General features: G+C 35.2%; 1 pseudogene; it reads left to right on the top strand.

The window, feature by feature from the left end:
* The first annotated feature begins 5543 nt into the window (after window positions 1–5543).
* On the top strand, window positions 5544–13323 carry LOC131146175 (HVA22-like protein a; annotated as a pseudogene).
* Window positions 13324–13582: the final 259 nt, after the last annotated feature.

The raw sequence follows: 13582 nt of genomic DNA, 5'->3' as shown, positions 1-13582 counted from the left end.
TTCTTTGAGTTAAGTTGGGGGATTTCGAAGTTTAAATTGCAGAAAAACAATAGATAATGGCCCAAGGATTCACTCTAGAGGAATTTTTACTTCTAGTCATAACTGATACACCCATCTCCTTTGGGCATCCACCCCTTTACAAATAGCTCAATCTCCAAGCTATAATCTTGTATAAACTTATTACATATAATATCTTACCTCGATCCGGTTCCCATGACCATGTTTCGTTCTTAGATTGTTTTATTATGTGGTGTATTCTTAAAGGGAAAAAGTTGGATCTTCCAAGTTTACTTCTCAAAAGGATAAATATGAAAGTTGATGCCCCTTGTATCATTCTACCATATGCTGGGATATTGAATATGGTATTTGCACATTTTAACGTTCTCACACCATCATTCAACTTCACTAGAAAAACCCATTATGATATCTTTTTAGACACAATTCTTAAGCATATGGGATATAAGAAAACTACTCAAGGATGGTTTCACAAGGGACATCGTCACACCATATCTGAACCACCTCCTCAGTCCTCTATGCTAGCCCCTTCAGCACAGCTAGACCCAGAAACTCCCTCTTGGTTCATTCCATTTTACAATCACTATATGAATTTCAGCGATGGGATGAACACTGGTTTTGGTACTCATCGGGAGAAGGTTTCCACTGTGGAAACTCATTCAAATCTTGTTCAACGTGTTGATAAGATTGAGAAACACTTGCCTAGTTCTTCCAAAGGCACAACTCCAATGGATATTAGCTCGGTTCCATCTAGTGATGATGAAACTGTTGAAAATTCTAATGAACAAGAAGAAGAAGAAGATGAAAGTGGATCTAAGGAAGCCTCAGATTGATATGCTTCATCCTTGTGATATTTTCCTTTGCTTATGTATTAGTATTTCTATGTATTTCACCGAACAACATTTCTTTTATGTTTGTAAGACCTAAAAGTACTTTGTATTTCAGTTCTTCCCTATGCTTTTTATTGTATCACCTTCTTTTCCTTTTTGATTGATGTCCAAAAGGGGAGAGTGTTTGAGAGAAGAGCAAAAAAGAAATATAAATGGCTTGCATATGAATGACTTGTATGAATGGCTTGTATGAATGCATTTTGTATATGCCTGTATGAATGTATGCTTGTATGAATATGAATGGCTTGTATATGAATGACTTGTATGAATGGCTTGTATGAATGCATTTTGTATATGCCTGTATGAATGTATGCTTGTATGAATACATTTGGTATATGCTTGTGTGAATGCATTTGGTATGCTCAATCATTAATGATATTCACATCTTGATCATTTTGTATGCTTGCTCATTAATGATATGTGTAACCTAATGATACATATATGATACTTGTATGAAAACCCTATGCTTGTTGAAAGGGGGAGCCATGAGCCGTAATTTTTTTTTTTCAAAAGGAAAAGTATGTTAAGTGTCATTTTCCTACTTTTTGCTCTAGATTTGTCAACATAAAAAAGGGGGAGATTGTTGGCCTAACAAGACTTACAATTCTTATTTTGATGATAAAAAGATATGGTCTGTTTCAAGTGAAGTTCTTTCAGCTTGAAAGCAAAGCTTAAAGATAGTCCAAAGCTCAAAAGGATGATAAAGCTTATGGTGAAAATACTATACAAAAAGATCAAGAAAGAAAGATGATAAAAAACTCAAAGATGATATATGTTCATAGAAGAACAAGGACTTACTTGAAGATCAAAATAATAGAGTTTTGAGGATGTCTGTATGTAAGTACTTCATGTAAACTTTAATATAAACTGAATTGAAGCTCTTATAAATCAAAAGAAGCTTAGAAATATAACTTTAGAAAAACTCTTAAGTATGTTTTTTTTTAAATCAAAGTAAATAAGGTATTAAAGAAGAAAATTTTTTTAAAGAATATAAAGTGAAGCTGAACAGTTAGGCGACTGCCTACATGTGGCAGACGAATGTCCAATTTATAAAAAGAATTTTTAAGGAGGTAGTACGGTGCCAGGCGACTGCTTGAGCATAGCCAGGCACCCGGGTGGTCAAGTCAGGCGACTGCCAGTATTCTGGATCGTTCAGTTTCTTTTATGGCAGGCGACTACCAGGTCGTGGCAGGCAACTGCCACTCAAACAGATTTTTAAAATTCTCAACGGGAAGATTTTTTAAATGGATTTATTGGGCACTACTTTTTTGAAAAACTTAAGGATTGCTCCAAGTAAACTTGGGGGGGGGGGGGGGGGGCAAAGAGTTACTTTTAAACATCTATAAATAGCCCCAAACTTCAAAGATTTTTGCACCAAGAAATTTTCCAGCAATCAAAGTTCTCTAAAAGCTCTCAATCTCTTTTGTGTTCTAATCCTACTTCAACTACTGAATTGCTGCTGATACAAATTCCGAAGTAGAGCCTTCAAAGTCTGAATCTTTCAATACTTGGAAGATATATTTGGTGATTTAAATTCAATTTTTGCTTCAATCTTTTTATATTGATTTACTTTGAAGTATATTTGTGTTAAAGCTTGTACTAATCAACTCTGCTGTGAGAGTGTCCTTTGTACACAAATCTTTCTTGATCTTGTTTCTTATTTATAGAAAATTCAAGGTTGTAGAATCATTGGACCAAACAAGGGAATATCGTTTGGAGAGGCAGGCTCTAGCCTAAAGGAAAAAGTGGTTGTAATCGGTATTGTTCCACCTGTCAACGGAACTGAACTAGTGAATCCTTTGGTGGTTTGCCAAAGGCGAGGACGTAGACTAGGTATAAGATGAACCTCGTAAAATCTTGTCTCTCTCTTTCTTCTTTACTCTTTATTTTTTCAACAAAATTTACAACCTGTGTGGATGCTTTAAAATTGATAAATTCTGAGTGTATGCTTGTTAAATAGACTGGAAATCAATTCATTTTGGCTTGATCAGCATTGATTGCGGAAACCAAAAGGGACTACGTTGGTTGATCGTTCTAAACTTATTAAACTAAAAGTTTATTTAAAAATTGAACACTAGGAAGAAGTGTGATTGTGAAATAACATAGGGCTTATATAAATTCAGTGTGTTTTACACTTTGTTACAGGGCTATTGATATAAAGATCAAGATATTGATTACTTTGTTTTTGGTTGTGGTTGACTTGATTTAATTTTGTGATTGTGTTGGAGGCGTGCTTGTTGTGCTTGTTATTATAACACAAAAACATTAAAAAGGAAATAATTTTTTTTCAAAACTCAATTCACCCCCCTTCTTGGGAAGCCATCCTAATTTCACTTTTCAAAACAATTTATATGTATATAAGTACACTCAAGATCAATCTCTCAAATAATATTCATTGATAGATTTTGAGATGAAAAACTCTTTGAGAATAAGTAGTAACAAACATATCGATTTACTAAACCTTAATACCAAGTTGAATGCACAACAATCACTAGAATGCCTTTTGAAGATCCATGTAGCCTTAACTCAAATTTGACGTATAAGCTTTGAAATCCCAAGCAAGAATTCAACAATGTGTTCAATGCTCTCCTAAGTTGTGCTAAACTTTCAATACACTCAATCTTATGCCAAAGGTTGGGGCACTAGGGTTTAGAGGTTGATTATATAGGTAAACTTGGTCTTAGGATAAGTCTTAAACGTTGGATCAACTTGATTAAAAAATAGCTCGCGTGTTCTCTCACTAAAGATTAAATTTTTAATCTTCTCACATGCTCAGATGATTGAGGAGTAGAGCTTAGGTGACTGAAGTTCCTTAAAGTTTCGAAAATTTGAACATGACACAGGGTCAGACGTTTGAAGTTGGGGTTTAGACTTATGAAGTTGCGGGTTCAGACGACTGAAGTCAAGGTTCATTCTTCTAATGTGCTTCTGCTTGTTTCTGTGTTTCTCCAATAAATCTTCAGACGACAGAACTTAATCTTCGGTCTTCTAAAGAAATTCTTCTGACGACTGAGTTTAAACTTCAGTCTTCTAAAGTTGAATCTTCAAACGATTGAGCGTACACTTCAGTCTTCTGAAGTTGACACTTTAGACTTCTAGGCAAGGACTTCAGTCTTCTGAACATAACACTTTCTCAATTTTTTATTTTAGTTTCAAAAATCTGCTTTGCTCTCTTTCTTTGCTCTTTTATAAAATATTTTCCAAGGTTTTAAAAAATCTCTAAGTTCATAAATATTCCCTAAAGATTTTCATGAGATGCATGAGTCCTAAGGTCAGTCTAGGGTATATTTTGAATTTCGAATTAAATCATATAAAATATGTAAATACATTCAGTTCTAAATACCCATTCTCATGATGAACTTGAACTTGCCGTTTGCATCTACATTCTTCTACTCTTTTAGTTTCATGGATTGTGCCAAGATGTTATACTTAAATCTTCATGACTTACATGACTTTCTAGCCTTCCGTAAATGCTAAATATTGTTCCTGTTCACAATCTCAATGTATAGATCAAATACTAAGTGATTTGTCATTATCAAAACAGGATTGAACTCATACTTCTCTTTTTTACTCTTCAATTCTTTATGGAATACGCCAAGTTGTATGTGCTTTAAGTCTTTTCTTGGCTTCCATTTCTCCTTTACCTTATGTGTGGTAAATTGTAAACTTGTTCAAACACTAAATGTACATATACGATACAAGTGGTTTGTCATTATCAAAATGAGATCGGACTCAAAAAGTCAACATGAACTGTTTGAATTTGACATTGACAACACCCAACTCCAGCAAGACAGGGACGAAAACTAGAAAAACTAAAATTAAATATTGAAGAGGATTAGTCAATTTTAATTTACTAATGTAAAAAAGGTGCCCTATGGGTCAATTTGGATGATTTGATGATAGTTATTAACAAGAAAATCTTCAGGTGCTGATTCATGTTGATTAACAATAATATCATCATCTATTTGATGGATTTTAAACAATCTTTTGCATTAAATTTACTAAAATATCGGTGAGAATTTGCTTGATGAGTGTATTCAACATACTTTCAGCGATTTACGGTGTTCTAAATCCAGTTTTTATCAATTTGCTTTTGTTAATAACTTGCAATTGGGCTATCCTTTTAGCAGTAAGGACACTTCAAAATTCAGGATTTGTTTTGTAATTATTTGGATTACATAATTTGTATACTCAAATTTCATGTTTAGGGAGACATTAGATTTAAATTTATATTAAATTTAAATAAAATATAATATAAAATTATATTAAATTTAAATATAATATAATATAAAATCATATTAAAATTTATTCAAATTGACAAGCTACTTCATAATTTCAAATATATACTTTAGGACACGTAAAAAAAATGAATTCCATCAACAGCAATGAGCAATGTGTTCAGGCACATTTTGTGATGTGTGGGTGCTAATACGACTTTGTTTTGGCACTGCAGCGCCAAATGGTGTCAACTTGGACGTTACCAAAAAGGGGCAAATACGCTCCCAGGCAATGACTCAGGTGGCAAGGGCGGGCTTGGGGTGGGCCACTTGCTAGTTTAAGTCCCAGCTTCGATCCCTGCCCCTCTCTCTCTCTGTCTCTCTCTCTCTCTCAGTGTGTGTGCACCTGAGAACCTGACCTAAGCTCTCAAATTATCTTGTGGATTTTCAGGGCATAAAACATTTCTAACATGGGATCCGAGAGTGGTGAAAGCATTCTCAGTGTGCTGTTCCGGAACTTTGATGTTCTTGCCTTGTATGTCCTCTTTCTCCCTTCTTGCTTTACCAATTCCCTTCAACAGAGGATTAGATAATGTCATTTGCTTAGATTCCTTCTTAGTTTGCCCCCTCCCTTTCTTACAACGTTTTTCAAGAATTTGACAACCCAATTTGTGATTTTTTTCGCTAATGCTTTGAGTTCTGGATTTGTTTTGCAGGCCTGTGGTCAGTCTTCTTTATCCGCTGTAAGTGGATTTTTCCCCCTTCTTCCTTCCCTTCTTTTGCTTAAACCCCATATATTCTTTTGGTGTCTGCTTTTGTATGATACTTAATATCTGATGATGATCCTCAGATTTGGGTGTTTCCTATATTTGATCTTTAGTTGTATGAGTGTGTGAATAGATTGAATTATGATGGGTGTGTGGTTGGGTTTTCTAACAAGTATGCCTCAATTAGGGCAATCGAGACTATGTCTCTCGTGGACCATCAGCAATGGCTCACCTACTGGGTTCTGTATTCTATGATTACCCTTTTCGAACTCACCTTTGCCAAAATCATTGAGTGGTAAATTTTGTTTAACTTCGACAATCCCTGGTGACATGGTTTTGAACCGTACACTGGTGAACTATGATTATCTAGACTCTCTTTTTATACTTTTTCCTCTTTTAGAAATTCAAAAAGCTCACATTGTTCTTGACTTTATTTTAAATGGTGATGCATGTAAAGAAATAGAAGAGAGAAAGTGTTTGAAAGATTTCTTTGTTTCTCATGATTTTCTTGTAGCCTACATGCAGTATATATAAACACATTTTCAACTGATTTCCTATTTATCAGCAATGTTTAACCATTATAATTCAAACTTCTATACAGCTATACAATTTGAAGTCCTCAGAATCATATCTCCTCATCCCTAAACTCCAGCAAGTGTTTCGGTATTCATTGACTGCATCATTATCGGTTACAGCAGGATCAATTCTGCTGATCTTCAGCCGTGATTTCAGTTGAAATCACTTGATCTTCTACACGCCCCCTTAATATGAAGGGGAGATAAGGAACATTTAGAGTTTATTGAAATTTCGAAACTTCTTTGGTGGTAATGGTTTTTTTAGTGCATCTGCTAACTGATCACGACTAGAGATGAACCGAACTAATTGTTTGCGGTAGACTTGATCTCGAACAAAATGAAAGTCGATCTCTATGTGTTTCATTTTTGCATGAAACACAAGATTGGATGTGAGATAAGTGACACCAATATTGTCGCACCAAAGAACTGGTGGTTGTTGAATAGAAATTCCGAGTTTAGTTAGAATTGACTTGATCGACATTAGCTCGGATGTTGTGTTTGTCAGTGCCTTGTATTTAGCCTCAGTGCTGCTACAAGCCACTGTTGTCTACTGTTTACAGCTCTAGGAGATCAAGTTAGGATCCTAATAAATACAATAAGCACCCATAAGTCTTTTATCATCCCTGTTTGCTGCCCAATCCAAGTTTGAGAATGCATGAAGTTTGAAGCTTTAGACATTAGCAAGCCTCCTGAAACTGAATGTTTAAGATAGCGAAGTATTCGCTTTACGACTTGCTAGTGTGATTTAAGAGGATTATGCATAAACTTATTGACTTTGATACTGCAAAAGCCAAATTAGGCCATGTAAATGCAAGGTATTGCATGCTGTCGACAATACTTCTGTAAAGGCTTGCATCAGAACACTATTTTTCTATTGAAGTGAGATTGCAAGTGGAAACCATCGAGCTACTACATGGTTTTGCCTGATCCATGTTGCTCTTTTTGAGCAAATCCCACTCTATGTTTGCGCTGAATAAGATAAAAACCATCTCTGCATCTAAGTGCTTCTACACCAAGGAAAAAGTTAAGAGGGCCCAATTCTTTGATAGCAAATGCTTCCTTTAAGTAATGAATTACTCGATTGATAGTAGTTGAACTTGATCTAGTGATTAATATGTCATCCATATATATTAAAACATAAACAGTTCTTGTTTTTGTTTTAAGAACAAATAGTGAAGTATTAGCTTTGCTTTCATGGAAGTGTAATGACTTTAGCTTGTCTGAAAGTTTAGAAAACCAAGCTCGGGGAGCTTTTCGCAAACCATATGGTGATTTATGTAACTTATTGACATGACTTGGAAATTGAGGATGAATGTACCCTTGTTTTGAGTCATAAAAATTTCTTCTTGAAGATCACCGTGCAAAAATGCATTTTGCATATTAGTTTGTTGAATGGGCTAATCATAAGAAATTACAATTGAAAGAACCAATCTAATTGTGGCATGCTTAATAATTGGGATAAATGTTTTTGAAAAATCAATTCCTTCTTGTTGATGGAAGCCTTTGGCGACTAGTCGAGCTTTATGATGCTCAATAGTCATGTTAGCTTTTCTTTTAATTCGGTAAACCAATGACATCCCACAATATTTGTACATGGCGAGTGTGGAACAAAGGACCAAGTACCATTTTGCAGCAATACATTAAATTCTTTGTTCATAGCTTCTCGCCAAAGAATTGATTTTGATGCTTCAGTATAAGAGCTTGGTTCTACGGTTGTGATGGATCTTTTGGCTAGCAATGCTCGAGGTAGTAGATGCCTAACATAGTCATCTGATTGCTTGCGAGGTTTGTGAATATTGTTCTTTGATCTTGTTGTCACAGGATGACTGTTTGTCACAAGACTTGAAACACTACTATGAATGGCAAAACCGAGGGGAGTTCTATGATTTGAAGTTGATTTGTAGTAGCTTGTGGATTGATTTCCCCATCTAGACATGTAGAAAGAGACAAGCAAAGTGTAGCTGTTGTTCTAATAGAAATATGGTTACATTGCAAATCTGTGGAACTAGAGGAGGTGAGACATTGATATTGAGAGGAAGGGGAACAGATGAGGGGTTGGAAGTATTTTCTTTGGGGTATGGTAATAGCGTCTCATCGAAAACCACATGTCGTGAGACATAAATCTTGCTAGTAGAAAGATCAAGGCAGCTATACCCCTTGATGACAGAGACTATAGCCAATGAATATGCATGTTTTTGAGCCGAAATTGAGTTTGTTTGTATTGTAAGATCTTAGGTTAGGCCAACATGCACAACCAAAAACACGCATAAAAGAGAAATCAGGCATGCGGTTGTATAGAATTTCATAGGTAGATTTTTGCTTCAAAACTGGTGTTGATAGTCTATTAATAACAAATGTAGCTGTTTGAAAAACATATTCCTAGTAAAGCATTGGTAAGTTTGAGTGTGCTAACATGCTTAATCCAACTTCAACAATGTGTCGATGTTTACGCTCAATAAAACCATTTTGTTGATGAGTATATGGGCATGCTAGTCGATGATTAATTCCAGTTTGTGTAAAATAAGTGTTCAAGCGTCAAAATTCTCCATCCCAGTCTGACTGGACGGATTTTATTTTTCGTTCGAAGTGTTTTTCAACGTAGGCTTGAAACTAAAGAAAGATTGACTCAACTTCGAATTTGAATTTCATTGGAAATAACTAAACAAACTTTGAATAATCATCAAGAAAACTAATAATATTTGGCACTAGTGGTAGAAGCTAAGGATGCTGGGTCCCCACACATCACTAAAAATTAAATTTAGACGATATGAAGAAACATGAGTAGAGTACTTAAATGGCAAGTCATGGCTTTTGGCGATCTGAAATTCAAGGCACACAAAGTGCTTTTTATTGCTTTCTACTGGAAAATTGATGCATGAAAGAACTTTGTTGGCAACGGGGGTGGATGCATGTCCAACTCGACGATGCCATTCACGAAGAGAGACACGTACAGTTGAGAGAGCCTGTGGACAGCATGATTTGGATGTAAATTGATAGAGTCCATCACTGAGATTTGAGCCTGCATCATTATCGGTTACAGCAGGATCAATTCTCTCGATCTTCAGCAGTGATTTCAGTTGAAATCACTTGATCTTCTACAATGCATATACTTATAAGTATGCTACATTGTTCTTGTGGTGATTTTAGTTTGAATGCCGCATCCACATGGATAGGTTCTGCTGGAGCAATTTGTAAAGTTATGGAAAATTTTTTGCAGTCTTGTTGACTTTTTTTTTTTCTGTGCACAAATGATTACTATTTCAAAAGTCCATTAGTTCATCAAGTGACTCAATAAAATAATTGATTATTTTCTTATAAATTAAATATTTGGGAAAATGTTGTATTAATTTACTGTTATTCAGAAGGCAAGGCTTGTGTTATCTATAGCTTTTGATGTTGGGAGCAGCTGTAAGAACAAATTTCACAGAAAGAATTATTTGACCTTTCAATTGTGATGATATTGCTCGTTTCTAATTATTTGCTCGTCTTGATTGCTATATAAAAAGGGTTAATATTGCCCTCCTTTTTTTTTCTTCTTTTTTTTTCGGTTGAGGTTTACCAGAAATATTTAGGGTACCATCAGTTGTGAAAATAGTTTTTTTTTGTCTTTTATTTTTTTGTAAAGAATTTAAAAAATGCTAACTAGTTTGTCCATCATTTGTATGGGAAAGTTACAAATGAATGAATAAACATTTGCAAACTTTTCTATACAAATTTTAGAAAATTGGAAAACAATGTGAATTTTTTTAAATTCTTTTGGAAACTGAGTGTTAGCTTTACCATGATCCTAAGAGGGAGGGTGAATTTGTATTTTTAAATTTTAATCCCTAGGTTAATCTCTTAATACCAGTATATTCACAACCCTATGGTCAATCTAGTGCAAGTAAAGTAAATGTTTACTATAAAGTAAATAAAACAATTTAATCAAACACACATGCACCAGAAAGCAGTAAGGTAAGAGTGACACACAGAAATGTTATCGAGGTTCGGTCAATTGCCTACGTCCCCGCCTTGGCTAACAAGCACAAGGATTATCACTGTTACTTGCTCATTTAAACGGGTGGAGCGGCACCTATACAAACCAGATCAATTAGTACAGGGCTTACCTCAACCTTTACACCAATCCTTATCTGGCTGAATTACTGCCCCCTCAGGCCACGTTTGGAAACACTCAGATCTTACAATCAAATGGTACAATAGAAAAGTAATTTCACGTAAAGCAAATTTGTACCCAAATGCGTTCAATCACAAACATCACAAATGATTTAATATGCAAGCTCAGTGTGATCTTATATTTCAACTCTCAAATATGTTTGCTATCAGTGTAATGAGTACGTGAGAGTATCAACAAACAATCTTTGTTTCTTAAGATATTCAACTAACCATGTTCACACAAAGATGTCAAGTAGCCTTAAAAATATCAATCAGCAGGATATTTCAATCGCGTGAATATTTATATGCTTGGTTTGCAAAAGATGTGTAATCTTTGTATTCAACAAATAATATGTGGGTGTATAAATATTTCAACAAAGATCACTAAAACACAAATATCTTTTCACAAAATATATAGATCTAAATCACACAAGATATTTGAAAGTGTTTTTGAAAACGTTTTTACAATCCAAAAACAAATACAATCTTCTCAAGATGTTGTAATGAAAGTGCAATCTCAGAAGATCAAATAAAGTCTTCTTAAGATGAACTTATCAGCAAAGTCTCCTAAGAATCCTTAAGTTTGGTTCTCAAGAAAATTGTGTCAATCAAACGGAACAAGGAGAGCAAACCTTTCCAAGCAAACACTCAATTGACTTACAGAAGGTTTAGACAATAGTGGTAGGTAAGTATGAGTGAATAGATATTCAAAGTCGCAAGATAGGAAGCTCTGGAGAAATTTTCTTAATCGTATATTTTCAATCCTTATGTAATGTCTCTAAATAAAAAGTATATATAGGGATACCATAAATGATGCTCGCTGGGGACACGGTCGGTATTCTTAGAAGAGAATAATACCGTTTTAGCAAATTAAAATAGTTAAATATGGTAACTTTTCAAAATAACCCGAAAGCACCGATCGACTAGAAACATTCTCGGTCGACCCAAGTTCATAAGGTTCGGTCGATCAGGTCAAAAATAAACTTCAGAGTCGGTCGACCAGATTAGCATGTCCAAGGCGATTTTTCAAAATCAGCGCAGTTCGGTTAACCATGTCAAAAATGAACTAAGGGCTCGATCGACCGAAAAGAGGCGATTTTTCAATTCTCTAAAGTTCGGTCGACCAGACCTAGAATGAACTAGACTGGTCAGTCAACCAGACCTTTGGATCCCGTACGTGAGAATTCGGTCGACCAGACCGTTGGATCCCATATGCGAAAATTCGGTCGACCAGGTTGGTGTAATACAAATTATGCTCGGTTAACCAGGAAGTCAAAGTGTTGACTTCAAGATGGTTCGGTCGACTGGGGTCAAATGAGCTTCAGAGGCTCAGTTGACCGGACTGTGGTCAACCTGTTGACCCAGACCGGATTCGGTCGACCAGGGGAAAAATGACTTGTATAGGTCGGTCGACCAAAAGTGCAAAACTTGTGCATTTCGGTCATTTTTTAAGCAAGCAATCACCCAAATAAAATGATCAATCATATGTATGCAAAAGTGAGTGTCCTAGGGTCATTTTAGACCTTTCTGAGTGCACTGAAAAAATCCAGTGTCGGTTGACCGAAGGGTGTTCCCTAAGGTCTTTTTATGGTCATTTCATTTTGAGCTTACGTATTAGATCATAAATGTGATGTGTGTGATTATTACGTATTCAAAAACCCTAATTGCTATTACAGACCCTTTACATGAATGAAATATATTGCAACATAAGAAATTGGGTCTTCAATAGAAATTTGGTCATCAAGCTTCACTTTCCCCATGTGCATTATGATTTGTCAATTTAAATTCCTGCACAAAGCCTCAAACACTCATTAGATACAATGAGTATTTGTCATGATCAAAACCGAGCGTGACCTATAAGGTTAACACTGAGAATGGAAAATAAAACTATATTTTGCAACTAAACTAGCCTTTCTTTTTTCTGTCAAAAATATCGTGAAAAAATATTGTTGACAACAAGATAATACTCAAAATAATGTACTTTATAGTGCAAATGTTTTGCATGTTCAATTGCACCTGCCCTTCACAAGTTGACATTAATGCAGTGGAAATTGATAAAAACTTAGGCTCTTTGTAAATATTTTCTCCGGTTTGGCAGGATCCCAATCTGGCCATATGTGAAGCTGATACTGCTCTGCTGGTTGGTCATACCATACTTCAGTGGTGCTGCATTCGTCTATAAGCATTTTGTCAACCCACAGACGGTTAATGTTTGGTATATTCCAAAGAAGAAGAATGTATTCAGGAAGCAAGATGACATTCGAATTGCTGCTGACATTCTAACTGCTACTGAGAAATATATTGAAGAAAATGGAACAGAAGCGTTCAAGACGCTTATCAGCAAGGTTGGTACAACCTATTTGCATTTAATTACTTTTAAAATAACGTGTCCACACGGGTCTCTCAGAATTATAATAATCTAGAATTTTGTGAAAACTTAAAAAAAGAAAAGAAAAAAAAATCTTTTGATTAAGGGAGTGAAATCTTCTCATGCATTATATAAATTCAATGGTTTATCTAATGGCCATTTTCATGTATATCTTGCTTTGCCGGCTGAATCAGTTGATAGGGAAGAGCAGTATAGAAGGAGCAGCAATTACATGGTTTTTGAGGATCATAGATATTGAGCCTTGTTGATCCCCACATGTTTTTGCCAATACCTAGTTGCTTGTGTTCAGGCTACACCTACGAGTTGTAGCTAGGGTTGTTGCTGTGGTTTATACTTGGTTTCTGTAAGACATAGGGTCTGGTTGATGGATAGAAACTGCTATGATATTACAGCCTGTAATTGTTGTGGTTTTCCAATCTTTCCTTCTTTCTTTTTATGCATGCACAATAAGAACTGTAAGACTGTTAATTGTTAAAAATGTTTAAATTGTGTTATTTAATGGTATTGGATCTATAGAACCAACTGAAAAATTAGATGCATGGGGTATCAGTCCTCGTAAATAATTTGTTGCTTAAGC

Source organism: Malania oleifera, chromosome 13, assembly GCF_029873635.1.
Source record: "Malania oleifera isolate guangnan ecotype guangnan chromosome 13, ASM2987363v1, whole genome shotgun sequence".
In the NCBI taxonomy this organism is placed as follows: Eukaryota; Viridiplantae; Streptophyta; class Magnoliopsida; order Santalales; family Ximeniaceae; genus Malania; species Malania oleifera.
The sequence above is the reverse complement of the archived record's forward strand: the minus strand, read 5'-3'. Positions and strand labels throughout refer to the sequence as shown.